This window comes from Perognathus longimembris, chromosome 28 (assembly GCF_023159225.1).
Source record: "Perognathus longimembris pacificus isolate PPM17 chromosome 28, ASM2315922v1, whole genome shotgun sequence".
Taxonomy (NCBI): Eukaryota; Metazoa; Chordata; class Mammalia; order Rodentia; family Heteromyidae; genus Perognathus; species Perognathus longimembris.
Genome location: NC_063188.1, coordinates 98,585,424 through 98,598,007, shown reverse-complemented (window position 1 = coordinate 98,598,007; position 12,584 = coordinate 98,585,424). Strand labels below are relative to the sequence as shown.

The window sequence follows — 12,584 nt, the reverse complement described above, 5'->3', positions numbered from 1 at the left end:
CATCCCTAATTGGCAGAAAATCAAAGATGTTTATCAAAATGCTTGTGTATAAAGGATAAATAAAAACATCCTTTTAACAACATGCATGACATATTTGTAAGGTCTTTTATATTACCATGAGTGAAAATATTTGGGGGGTAGTACTAGGATTTGAACTCAGGATCTCAAGCTTGCTAACCTGGTGCTCTACCAATTGTGCCATTCCCTGTTTTTTGTGGGTTATTTTGGAGATGGAGTCTAGCAATCTTTTCTATCTAGGCTGGTCTCAAACCTCAATCTTCCAGATTTCATTCTCCCGAGTAGCTAGAATTATAGATATGGGGCACCAATGTGCAGTTAGGTGTGATTTTTTTTTTTACTGACAAGACTTGATTGTGAATCAGTGACTTCTATTTGGTATATACAAATTATCAGTGTATTGGTGTTTGTTTGTTTTTATTAATAGCTGGGTTCCAGCGGCTCACGCCTGTCATCCTAGCAACTCAGGAGGCTGAGATTTGAGAATTGCAGTTGAAAGCCAGCCTGGGCAGGAAACTCCTTGAGACTCTTATCTCCAATAAACTATTTAAAAAGGCTGGAAGTGGTGCTGTGGCCCAAATGATAGAGCGCTTGCCTCAAGCAAAAGCAGCTTAGGGAGAGTTCCTAGGCCTAGGTTCAAGTCCCAGGACTAGCAATATAACTGAATTCACATCATGAAAGGCAGCTCTCGGTTTAGCCTCCAGTATCTTTTTACAGAACAGCTTGTGAATGACCTGCTCTGAATTATAATAAAAATGATCATAGATTTGTTGCCACAATAGGCATGATGTAGCATACTTAATCATTAGTGAACATGACAAGCACCTGGAGCCAGACCCCTACATCTGCTATAATATCATATTTGGATATTTTTAATATATACATGGTTTTGAGTAATACCTACCAAGTTCCTTTTGAAATTGATGAATTTACACTTCTGACACTGTGCAAATTAGTGATTTCTTCTGTGATACAGGCTTTATAGCAAGTCATACCAGAGACTGTGGTAAACAGAGTACAATTATTGAACTTTCAAAACTGTAATTTTTTAAACATGATTAACATTGTAGACACACAGGTTGATTCTGATCTAAGTCAGGCACAGCTATCTATAAAAGAATCTTATCCTCTGCTAAAACCATCCATCAAATGAGAGAGAATATTGAAGCAAATGTGTATAATTCCCACTAGAATGTATTTAATATAGGCATGTACTCTTTAATATTAATATAGACTCATTTGATATCCAAGCAAGAAGAATAAGCTTGTTTTCAAAGTGTCTTAGATCCATGGCTGAATAGAAAACCACCTGTGTGTCCCTAGGAGTCACACATATTCCCCTCCATTAATTTGGGAACTAGTCCCTTATCTGGGCAAACGAATGTCAACATCAGTCAGATGTAGTGCATTGTACATGTAACAACAAATCTAAGCGAATGTCAGGTAGCAATAGAAGGAAAAGGATAAAGAGAAGGGGCACATTCTGCTTTTCAGGTACCCATCTCATCTCTCATTCGATATTATTTTTACTGTTATTATAAAGGTGATGTACAGAGGGGTTGCAGTTATATGTCAGGTAATGAGTACATTTCTTTTTGGAGAAGGTCGCCTTTCCCCTCACTCTCTTCCAGTTTTCCCCTCCCATCTATACCCACAAGTTGTATAGTTCATTTTCAACTTAGTATCCAGTGAGTACCATTCCTGCATTTTTTCACCCTTTGTGTCCCCCCCCCGCCATTTCTGTGCCTTCCCTTTAGTTATCATTTTGTCTCATTGTAACACATATTAAGCAGCATAACCACCTCATAGAAAATCCCATTTAAAACAGAATTATACATAGTCCCATCACCACATTACGACAACAGTTTTCATTTACTTATACCTTACTGTGTGTATGTGTGTGTGTGTATGTGTGTGTGTGTGTGTGTTATTGGTGACTCAGAAAGCATCTACCACTGAGCTGTATTTGAGCTCTTGATTTGCATTTCTTTGACCTTACTGGTCTTTGCAAGTCTGACTGTATTCAGATGTCTCAGTTCTAACCCTCTTCTTTCCCTAAGCCCAAGATCTTGTCTTCCACATACATGAGGCTATTAGTACCCCCAACCTGAGGTTGCTAGTGTTAGCACATGTGCTCAGGGCATCTACTGTTTACCACCCTTGCTAATTTATAGCTTCCTTTTTCTTTTTCACTTTTGAGGATTTTCCTTCTTATAAGCCCAACTGTGCCTTTTAAAAGATTTTTTTTGCATTGTTAACTAAGATTGCTTTAAGAGTCTAAAGAAATAAGCTGGGTGCTGGTGGCTCATGCCTTTAATCAATCAGTTCAAAGCCAGTTTGGGTAAGAAAGTCCATGTGATTATTATCTCCAGTTGATCACCAAAAAGCCAGAAGTAGAGTTGTGGCTCAAGTGGTAGGGTGCTAGCCTTGAGCAAAAATGCTCAGGGACAGTACCTAGCTCTAAATTCAAGTCCCAGAACCAGCAGAAAAAAAAGAAAAAAGTAAACAAACCCAAAAGGTGAAGCTGTGGCTCAAGTGGTAGAATCCTAACCCTGAGCACAAAAGCTTTAGGGACAGTGCCCAGGCCCTGAGTTCAAGCCCCAGGTTTGGCACTTCCTGCCCTACCCCCCAAATCAACTGTATTGCTTCCACATTCTGTGATTCTTGAGGTAAGATAATCTTTCAGAATGATCAGGCTGTAATTTTTCTCATGAGCCAGAGTAGGCATTGTCACTTCATTCTGTTCAATTTTATGTCCTTGGGATTGAATTCTGAGAATGGGACTGTTTACCTCACAGATCTCCACTATTTTCTATATAGCTGTCTGTATGCATTGTCACATTGCTTTCTACCATCCTCTCTGTGAGCGCTGAGGACTGAATTGATGACTGCTCATCGACTTCAGAGGTAAAGTGCTAGAATAGAGTGCAGGCTTTGACTCAGCACCTCTGCTCCTCCCTCTGCCTCTATCCCTTCCTCCATCTCTCTCCACTTTTCACATACAGAGAGATCAGAGAAATGCTTCTCCTTCAAGGTTTTATTGTGAGTTGAGATTTGATTGGAAGTATTTAGAAAGAAGGTGCAGTTTGAGTGAATGAGAGCAACGGTTCATGGAGGAGGCTGGCTGAAAATCTGTCCAAGAAGAGCTGAAGGCATCACTCAGCAGGAGACTACCCGCCTAGCAAGCCTGGGGCCCCGCATCCAAAATCCAGTACCACAAAAAAGGTTTACTATTTAAGAGATACTAGGTGGAAAGGGAAACAATGAGAGGACAGAGACTTTAGCCCAGCGCCACAGCACTTGCCTAGCAAGTGTAAGACCTTGGGTTCCATCCCCAGCAACAAAGAAGCAGCAAAATGAGGAGAAGAAATTAGAATACTAAATCCCTTCCTCCTCCTTCGGGGGATGAATTGTGATCTTCCCCTTTTAAAAATATGTTGAAGTCCTAATTACATCTGTAGTTAGTTAAAATGAAGTCATATTGGATTTAGATGGGCTCCATTCCAGTCTGACTGTGGTCCTTAAAGGAAGACAGCCATGTACAGAACACCATGTGATTCTGAAGGAAGTAGCTTTTAAAGAAACCAAGGATGTCAAAGACTACCAGCAAGCCACCAGAGGGAGCATGAGCTTGCAGACTTTGACCTTGAATTTCTAGCCTCTAAAACTGTTGAGCCAATACATATTTCTGTTGTTTTCAGTCACCTAGTTTGGAATACTCAATTGAAGTAGCCCTGGGAAATGAATACACTTTCCTTGCAGTCAGTCAGCTGCCCTTCCTTCATGTAGGTATAAGGCCAGACATTCCTGCCTGGAGAAGGAAAAACAATAATTCTATGGAATAGAAAACATAAGACAGCTAAGGGCTTGGGTACAATACCAAATGGGAATTAAACAAAAGCTTACATGCTCAGTCTTAAACCCCTTTGCCTTCTGCCCTGGGGAGTTACTCATCATGCTGGCAGCGTTACATTGTCCTGGAAGTTTAAATTTGGGAAGCTTGACTAACAAGGGGGAAAAAAAACTTCAAAAATTTAGTATAGAGCAAGATAATCTAACAACGAATGCATCAGCCAGACAGAGTATCCTGCAAGCAGTTAGCGTCACTCTGCATGAAGCCTCTGACCAGGTTTTCTGGGGCCTTATTCTTTCTTTTTTTTTTTTTTTGGCCAGTCCTGGGCCTTGGACTCAGGGCCTGAGCACTGTCCCTGGCTTCTTCCTGCTCAAGGCTAGCACTCTGCCACCTGAGCCACGGCGCCCCCTCTGGCCGTTTTCCATATATGTGGTGCTGGGGAATCAAACCAAGAGCTTCATGTGTAGAAGGCAAGCGCTCTTGCCACTAGGCCATATTCCCAGCCCTGGGGCCTTATTCTTAAAGAAGCAAAGAAAGCCCACCAGGCACCGGTGGCCCATGCCTTTAATCCTAGCTACTCAGAAGGCTGAGATCTGAAGATCACAATTCAAAGCTAGCCTGGCTAAGAAAGTCCCTGAGACTCTTATTTCTAATTAAGCACCAGAAAACTGAAAGTGGTGCTGTGGCTTGAAGTGGTAGAGCACTGGCTTTGAGTGGAAAAAGCTCAGGGACAGCGCTTCAAAAAAAAGTTCAACTAATAAAGAGTTAAGAGCCAGGCACTGTGACTCATGCCTTTAATCCTAGTTACTTGGGAGAATGAGATCTGAGGATTGTTGTTCAAAACCAGACTAAGCAGGAACGTCTGTGAGGTTCTTGTCTCTAATTAACCACCAAAAAGCGATCAGAAATAGAGCTGTGGGGCTGGGGATATAGCCTAGTGGCAAGAGTGCCTGCCTCGGATACACGAGGCCCTAGGTTCGATTCCCAAGCACCACATATACAGAAAACGGCCAGAAGCGGCGCTGTGGCTCAAGTGGCGAAGTGGTAGCCTTGAGCAGGAAGAAGCCAGGGACTGCTCAGGCCCTGAGTCCAAGGCCCAGGACTGGCAAAAAAAAAAAAAAAAAAAAAGAAATAGAGCTGTGGCTTAAATGGTAGACAACTAGCCTTGAGCAAGAAATCTAAAGGACAGTGCCAAGACCCTGAGTTCAAGCCCCAGTACTGGTGAGTATACATACAAGCACACACACACACACACATACACACACACACACACACACACAAATTACATTTATAAAATAATACAATGAATGTTCATAGATGTGTATATATACATAATTAGAAATATTTGGTTTATTAAAGCATCAAATAAAGAGATTAATTTGAAGTTTAGACTGTATCCTAGAAGAAAATCAAAACTACAAGGTTTCATTGCAATATTTTAGAGTACTAGGGACAAAGAAATAAATGATATTCCCATACTTTTTCAGAAAAGAGAAACCAATCTCACCTGAAGGACCAAGATCAGTCTTCTCAACAGCAACATAGAAGCTAGAGGATAATAAAGCAATGCTTTTAAAATTCTGAGGAATAAGACAAGTGCCAGTGGTTCATGATCATAATCCTAACTGCTCAGAAGGCTGAGATCTGACTGCAGTTCAAAGCCAGCCCAGGCAGAAAAGTCCCCATGAGACTCTTATCTCCAATTAACCTAACGCAAAAACCAGAAGTGGCACTGTGGCTCAAGTGGTAGAGTGCTAGCCTTGAGCATGAAGAGGTTGAGGGACAGTGCCCAGGCCCTGAGTTCAAGCCCCACAAATGACCAAAAAAAAAAATTCTGAGGAATATAAATTCCCTACCTAGAATCACCAAACAAGCCAGATTCTCAATTGAATAAGGATAAACTAGGACATTTTTCAACCATGCTAGATTAGAGAAATTGTACTGCCCATAGGCTATTTCTCAGGAAACTCTGGAGGGTATTGTTTCACTAACATGAGGCTATGAACAAAACAAGATGAACACAGGATCCAAAAAATGGAATCTGGGGGCTGGGAATATGGCTCAGCGGTTGAGTGCTTGCCTTGCATGCATGAAGCCCTGGGTTCGATTCCTCAGCACCACATAAACAGAAAAACCCAGAAATGGCACTGTGGCTCAAGTGGTAGAGTGCTAGCCTTGAGCAAAAAGAAGCCAGGGACAGTATTCAGGCCCTGAGTCAAAGCCCCAGGACTGGCAAGAACAAAACAAAAAACAAACAAAAAATGGAATCTGAACACAAGAAAAGTGAAAGAAATCTCAAGCAACCATAGAGCAGACCTGGGGAAACAAATACAGATTAGGGCAAGTCAGAGGGCTCCACAATAGACTTCTTAGGAAGATGAAATCATAATCCTAATATGTCTGGATAGGAAAGGAGAGCTACTTAACTGAAAGTCAGAGGACTTGTACTTTGGAAACCAAACATGAAAAATAGGACACTTTTTTTGGAGGGGTGCCAGTCTTGGGGCTTGAACTCAGGGTCTGAGTGCTGTCCCTGCACTTTTGTGCTCAAGGCTAGTCCTCTACCACTTGAGCCACAGCATCACTTCTGATTTTTTAATGGTTAGTTGGAGATAAGAGTCTCACAGACTTTCTGCCTGGGTTGGCTTAGAATTGCAATCCTCAGATCTCAGCCTTCTGAGTAGCTAGGATTACAAGTATGACCCACTAATGCCTAACTAGGATACTTATTAACCTAAGGAAATTCCAAACAGTCTTAAAGGAAAGGAAGAGTACTCCTAATATATTATATATTTGAGCATTAAATAGTATTGTATTTACTTATAGAGGCAACATTAGCATATTGCCACATGGGAAGACTAGAAAAATGGGAAATGTGTGTGAATGTAACTGTGGAGGTGAGTTTTGGGATAAAAAACAGTTTAATTCTTATCTCTCATAATGAGAAGTCACAGAGGATGCCTATCTTGGTCAGTTTGGATCACTATAACAAAATCTAAGAGATTAGGTGGCTTATAAACAACTGAAGTTTGTTTCATATAGGTGTGGAGATGGAAAGTTCAAGATCAAGACACCAGCACATCCAGTGTCTTGTGAGGAGGACCTGCTTCCTGACTCAAAGTTGGCTATCACTTTGCTATGTACTTACATACTAGAAGAGGGCAATATAAGCTCTCAGGAATCCATTTTATTACTTTTTTACTGGTCCTGGGGCTTGAACTCTGGGCCTGGGCACTATCCCTGAGCCTCTCTGTGCTCAAGGCTAGTGCTCTACTACTTGAGCCACAGTGTCATTTCCAGCTATTTTTTTTCTGAGTAGTTTGTTGGAGGTAAGAATTTCATGGACTTTCCTGCCCAGGTTGGCTTTGAACTGTCATCCTCAGATCTCAGCCTCCTGAGTAGCTAGGATGACAGCCATGAGCCATCTGCACCCAGCAGGAATCCCTTTTGTAAGGGCACTAATGCTATTCATGAGAGCTCCATCCTCATGACCTCTCTACCACCAAAGGCCCCACTTACCATCACACTGGGGGTGAGAATTTTAACACATGAGAGGAGAGGCACAATTTACAGTAATGTCAAAAACTAAAACTCAAGTTTAAATTTAGACATATGGAGGTGAATACCACAAGAATTCATTAAAATATTTCAAATGATTACCACTGACGATCAGGAAGTAGAGGAAAGAAAGGCAAGATCTAGTAAAATTTATGCAAGGATTTTGTTGTTGTTTTTTTCTTTTTTTGTTAAAACTGTGAGAGCAAAATAACTTACTGAAATATAAAGATAAAAGCTGAATGAGCATGCCACTAATGGAGAAGGGGGATATTTGCACAGAACCAGTATTTTTCCCCATCCCATCTCCATTTGATGTCAATCAAAATATACCTTTGGCCATTTAGATTTGGTTTAAAAAAAAAAAAGGAAAAGAAAGGGGTGTGAGGGACAAGGTAACAAACAGTACAAGAAATGTATCCAATGCCTAACGTATGAAACTGTAACCGCTCTGTACATCAGTTTGATAATAAAAATTTGAAAAAAAAGGAAAAGAAAAAGAAAAAAGAAAAGCAATATGCTTGTGCACATACACCAGTTACTTTATGTACAATAAAGGAACGGGGAAGGGGAAAATGAAAGAATAGAGAAAACTATACTGTAGTAGTCAGGATGTGGTGGAACCAAATTGCAGTTTTCTAATGAAGAATTTGGTCTTGGTCTATAAGAACAAAGTTCTGGAGCAAGGTAGCAGGTTCCCTTTCTTAGTAGACACCTCCTGTCTGCTGCTGGAACGCATCCATTGTATCTTCATCCTCCATTGCCAACTGTGCAGGTGTGTCTGCCCATCAAATCGGAATCTGATCTGCCTCATCGATAAACCCTGTCGTTCCCAATAGGCTTGCATTAGTTTACTAAGTGGTGTATGCCTCTTAAACTGCACCACAGAACCACCCTGCCCCGCCACCTTCAAATTAATAGGATTGTTGTTCTCAGTCTCGACTCCTTCCTTGGGCTTTTCGCCGGCCATCGGCCAGCGCCGGAGGCTCCTCAGATGCCGCTTCACAAAAGAGGCCCCCTGTCCGCTCTGAATGAGCACACTGGCAGCACCAGAGGGGCTGGAGGAGGTGGCAGCGGTGGACGACGCGGAGGGCGCGCGCGCGCGCATGCGCTCCCTCCCCCAACCAAGATCTAGTAAAATTTCTAACAGTCATCATTGTAGAAGAATTTGACTTTTAAAACTCTGTGCGTGTATGGATTTGATTTTTATAAAACTAAAATTTAGCCAGGAGCTGGTGGCTTATGCCTGTAATCCTAGCTACTCTGGAGACTTGAGATCTGAGAATCACAGTTTGAAGCCATCTCAGGCAGGGAAGTCTGTGAGACTTTGAGCTACAATAAACTACCACAAAACTGGAAGTAGAGCTGTGGCTCAAATAGTAGAGCACTAGCTTTGAGTAAAAGAGGATCAGGGACAGTGCACAGGCCCTGAGTTCAAGCCCCTGGACTAGCACCAAAAAAAACCCTAAAATTGAAAACACAAGAAAGCAGGAAAATTATTACACATATGCTGAGAAGTTCATACCTAGGTTGCTCAAACTCGTTAAATTTTCAGCAATTTTGTGAGTCAGTTGTTAAGTTCATCCATTGTTAAAAACTAAGCTGTTAATGGCATTCGCAGGGAAATGGTCAGATCTTGAACAAATAATGTCGAGCAAGACAAGCCAAGAGCATAGAGAACAAAGGCGCATGGTCTCCCTGATATGTGGTTGTTAGGGGGTCAGGGGAAGAACAGTAGAGACCATTTCTGTAAAACAACAAACTTCTTTTCAAATGGTATTTCCACATGTTTTGGTCAGCGACTTTACATTATGTCTCTAAAACCAAACAGTTACTAAATAAACATAAAAAGGTCTAAGATAGACCTATCAGAGGATCACAGGAACTCAACAGCTATGCACATGATTATATAAGATGAGGCTAAGCAAAATGAACTCCAAGAGATAGAAACAGGAGGATTTTTTATTGTTGTCATTATGTTTAATGTACTAGGTGAATTTCCTGTGGCGTACCCCCTGTGGTCACAGTATATGATTTTGGTACACTGGATATTGTATATATGTTTATCTGAACTAGGGAAGGGAAAGAAAAAAGAGGGAGGGTGTAACAAATATGACAAGATATGTACTCACAACCTTATTATGTAACTGTACCCCCTCTGTACATCACCTTGTCAATAAAATTTAATAAAAATTTAAAAAATAATAAACATAAAATTTTAAAAGAAAAAAAAACATAGGTTAAGGGGCGGAGAATGTGGCCTAGTGGTAGAGTGCTTGTCGAGCATGCATGAAGGCCTGGGTTCAATTCCTCAGCACCACATACATAGAAAAAGCCAGAAGTGGCGCTGTGGCTCAAGTGGCAGAGTGCTAGCCTTGAGCAAAAAGAAGCCAGGGACAGTGCTCAGGCCCTGAGTTCAAGCCCCAGGACTGGAAAAAAACAACAGATTAATGATTCAAAATTCATCACATTTTTTGTGCATGCTAATATCTTCCTCTGTTCTCTATTTCCTGTAAGTTGGATCTAGAAATTCATTAGTTATTGGTGACTGTAATAACAACAACCAAAACACTAATTCAGCAAATTTATGTTGACTGTTTATTACACACATGAAAAGAATGAAATATGAAGTAGTTTTAAGAACTTTCATCATGTTGGACATCTTGATAAAATCTTTTTTTTCTCTTTGCTATTCCTGCGGCAAGCATCTTACTGCTACTAGGGCATATTCTCAGCCTCTGATAGAATCTTCTTAAAGAACAAAATACTATAGTTCATCATTAGCTGGATCTCTGTTAGTCACATTTCTGTCCCTGTCAAAAAATATATAAGGTAATCAATTTATAAGGAAGATTTCTTGTAGTTCATAGTTTCAAAGGTTGCTTGACCCCATCTCTTAGAACCTTCAGTGACAGAAATTTTAAAAATGTTCACTTCATGGCAGTTGATAAGCAAAAAGAGAGACTGAGGGGGCCGTGGTCAAAGTTCCAATAGCTCCTTGAATGCCATACTCCAATAACCTAACTTCCTTCCGCTGAGCCCCACTGCTTTGAGGTTCTACCACCTCCAGTAGTGTCACAGGCCTTTAACATAATGGACCTTTGGGGGACACTTCCAAACCATAGTAGTCTCCAACTTAGGAGATAACTCAAACAACGTTAGGCCTTATGTGTGGAATATGTGACTCCTAATAACAGGATACATAGAGGCAGGAGGGCCATATCTTCTTTGCACTAGTCTTTGGGCTTTAACTTAGCTCCCAAGTGCTGTCTCTGCACTTTTGTGCTCACGGCTAGTACTCTACCAGTTGAACTTCGGCTCTACTTCTAGCTTTTTGGCTCGTAATTGGAGATAAGAGTTTTATGAATTTCCTGCCCAGGTTGGCTTTGAGCCATGATCCTCAGATCCTAGCCTCCTGTGTAGCTAGGATTACAGGCATGAGCCTCTGGTGTCCAGCTCCATAAAAAGCTATTAACTGTAAAACCACTTGTATAGAAGCTGCTCTCTATTTTTCCAGACTGGTTGTTAAAGCCATTAGGCAATCACCACTGATAATGACTACAAATTTCATAGGAATAATTTTCAGGAATTTGGTAATCAAGGATTTTTAAAGAGAAGAGGAAGAAATTCGAGGCATTGCATATTTCAAAATAATTAGAACCTTAAGTTTAAAAAGGACACAGAATAATAAGATTCTACAGTTTTCCCTATGAGGGACCAAAAACAAAGTTTCCCTAAAGAATGCTAAGTATTTGTAGAATAATATTGACAACTTGAAACACTGATTTACTTAAAATCAAATATCGAGGGTTTCTTTTCATAAACAACACTTAGCTAAATTATTTTAAGTGTGCCTTGGTTTAATTTTTCCTGGATTTTTGAATATTGCACTGGGAAACATATACATGGGAACTTTATGAAATTAATGATGTTTTGGTAGTATATAAACTTAATTTACCTACTCCTATGGAACCTTTACTCAGAAGTAAGGCAAGAAGCTCAGATTCGTGGTCCAGGAAGATATGGGGAGAAAAAATTGAAGATTGCCCCAAATCTAAAAATTTTCAATGCTAGTCTATAAATTTACAATATTCAGCTATGATTCATAGAAATGACATTAAGTTTAAAATATTCATGTGTATCATTTCTTAAGTTCTCCAAGAGTAAATCATTTCCTTCTGTATTTTTGGAAGAGTGAATATTCATTTCTCCCTGGTAATATTAAATTATGACAATCTTTGGCACTCAAATTAACCTGTCAAATTATATTCTCCAACATGTGCAGAGATATGAGATACTTCTGAAAGTGAAAATATCAAGATATGGTGTCTATGGATCACAATGAAAAAAATAACAAAACATGCTGTTCCATCATGGAATATTTTAAAAGACTCAAATAAAGCAAGCATATTTTGAATCAATAATTATTACATACTTCTATAAATAAGCTTTCAGGGCTAAAAGATATTAGATCAGCATTTCCGGAAATCTCTGACTAATGCCATTATACTATCTGTCTTAGAGAGTTTTGTTATGACATCATCTCTTGAGGAACTTTCAATATTAACCCATAGGTTATTCTCAGCATGCAATCCATTATGGGTTTTTTTTCTTCTTCAGGGAATGTTCTCATTTATCACAAATACATTAATGCATTTCTTCTTTTTATTTTGCCAGTCCTAGGGCTTGAACTCAGGGCTTGGGTGTTGTTCCTGAGCTCTTTCACACAAGACTAGCACTCTACCACTTTGAGCCACAGCATCACTTCCGGTTTTCTGGTGGTTAATTGGAGATAGGAGTCTCATGGATTTTCCTGCCTAGGCTGGCTGTGAACCATGATCCTCAGATCTCAGCCTCCTGAGTAGTTAGGATTACAGGAGTGAGTCACCCGCACCCAGCCTGAGAAACTCTTACCTCCAGTTACTAGTGAAAAGCCAGAAGTGGAAGTGTGGCTCAAGCAGTACAGCACCATTCTTGCAAAGAGGGAGCTAAGGGAAAATGCCCACGCCCAGAATTCAAGCCCCATAACTGGTGCTTGCACGCGTGCACACACACACACACACACACACACACACACACACACCACGCACAAGTAATTTCCCTACCCTGCTATAGCAGATACTATAAGTGTGCTACTGGTATCACCTCTGTCTGATTT

The 12,584-nt window shown here is 40.5% G+C and overlaps 1 pseudogene; it reads right to left on the bottom strand.

The window, feature by feature from the left end:
• Positions 1-8,130: 8,130 nt before the first annotated feature.
• Positions 8,131-8,396, bottom strand: LOC125343950 (annotated as a pseudogene).
• Between the last annotated feature and the right edge of the window lie 4,188 nt (positions 8,397-12,584).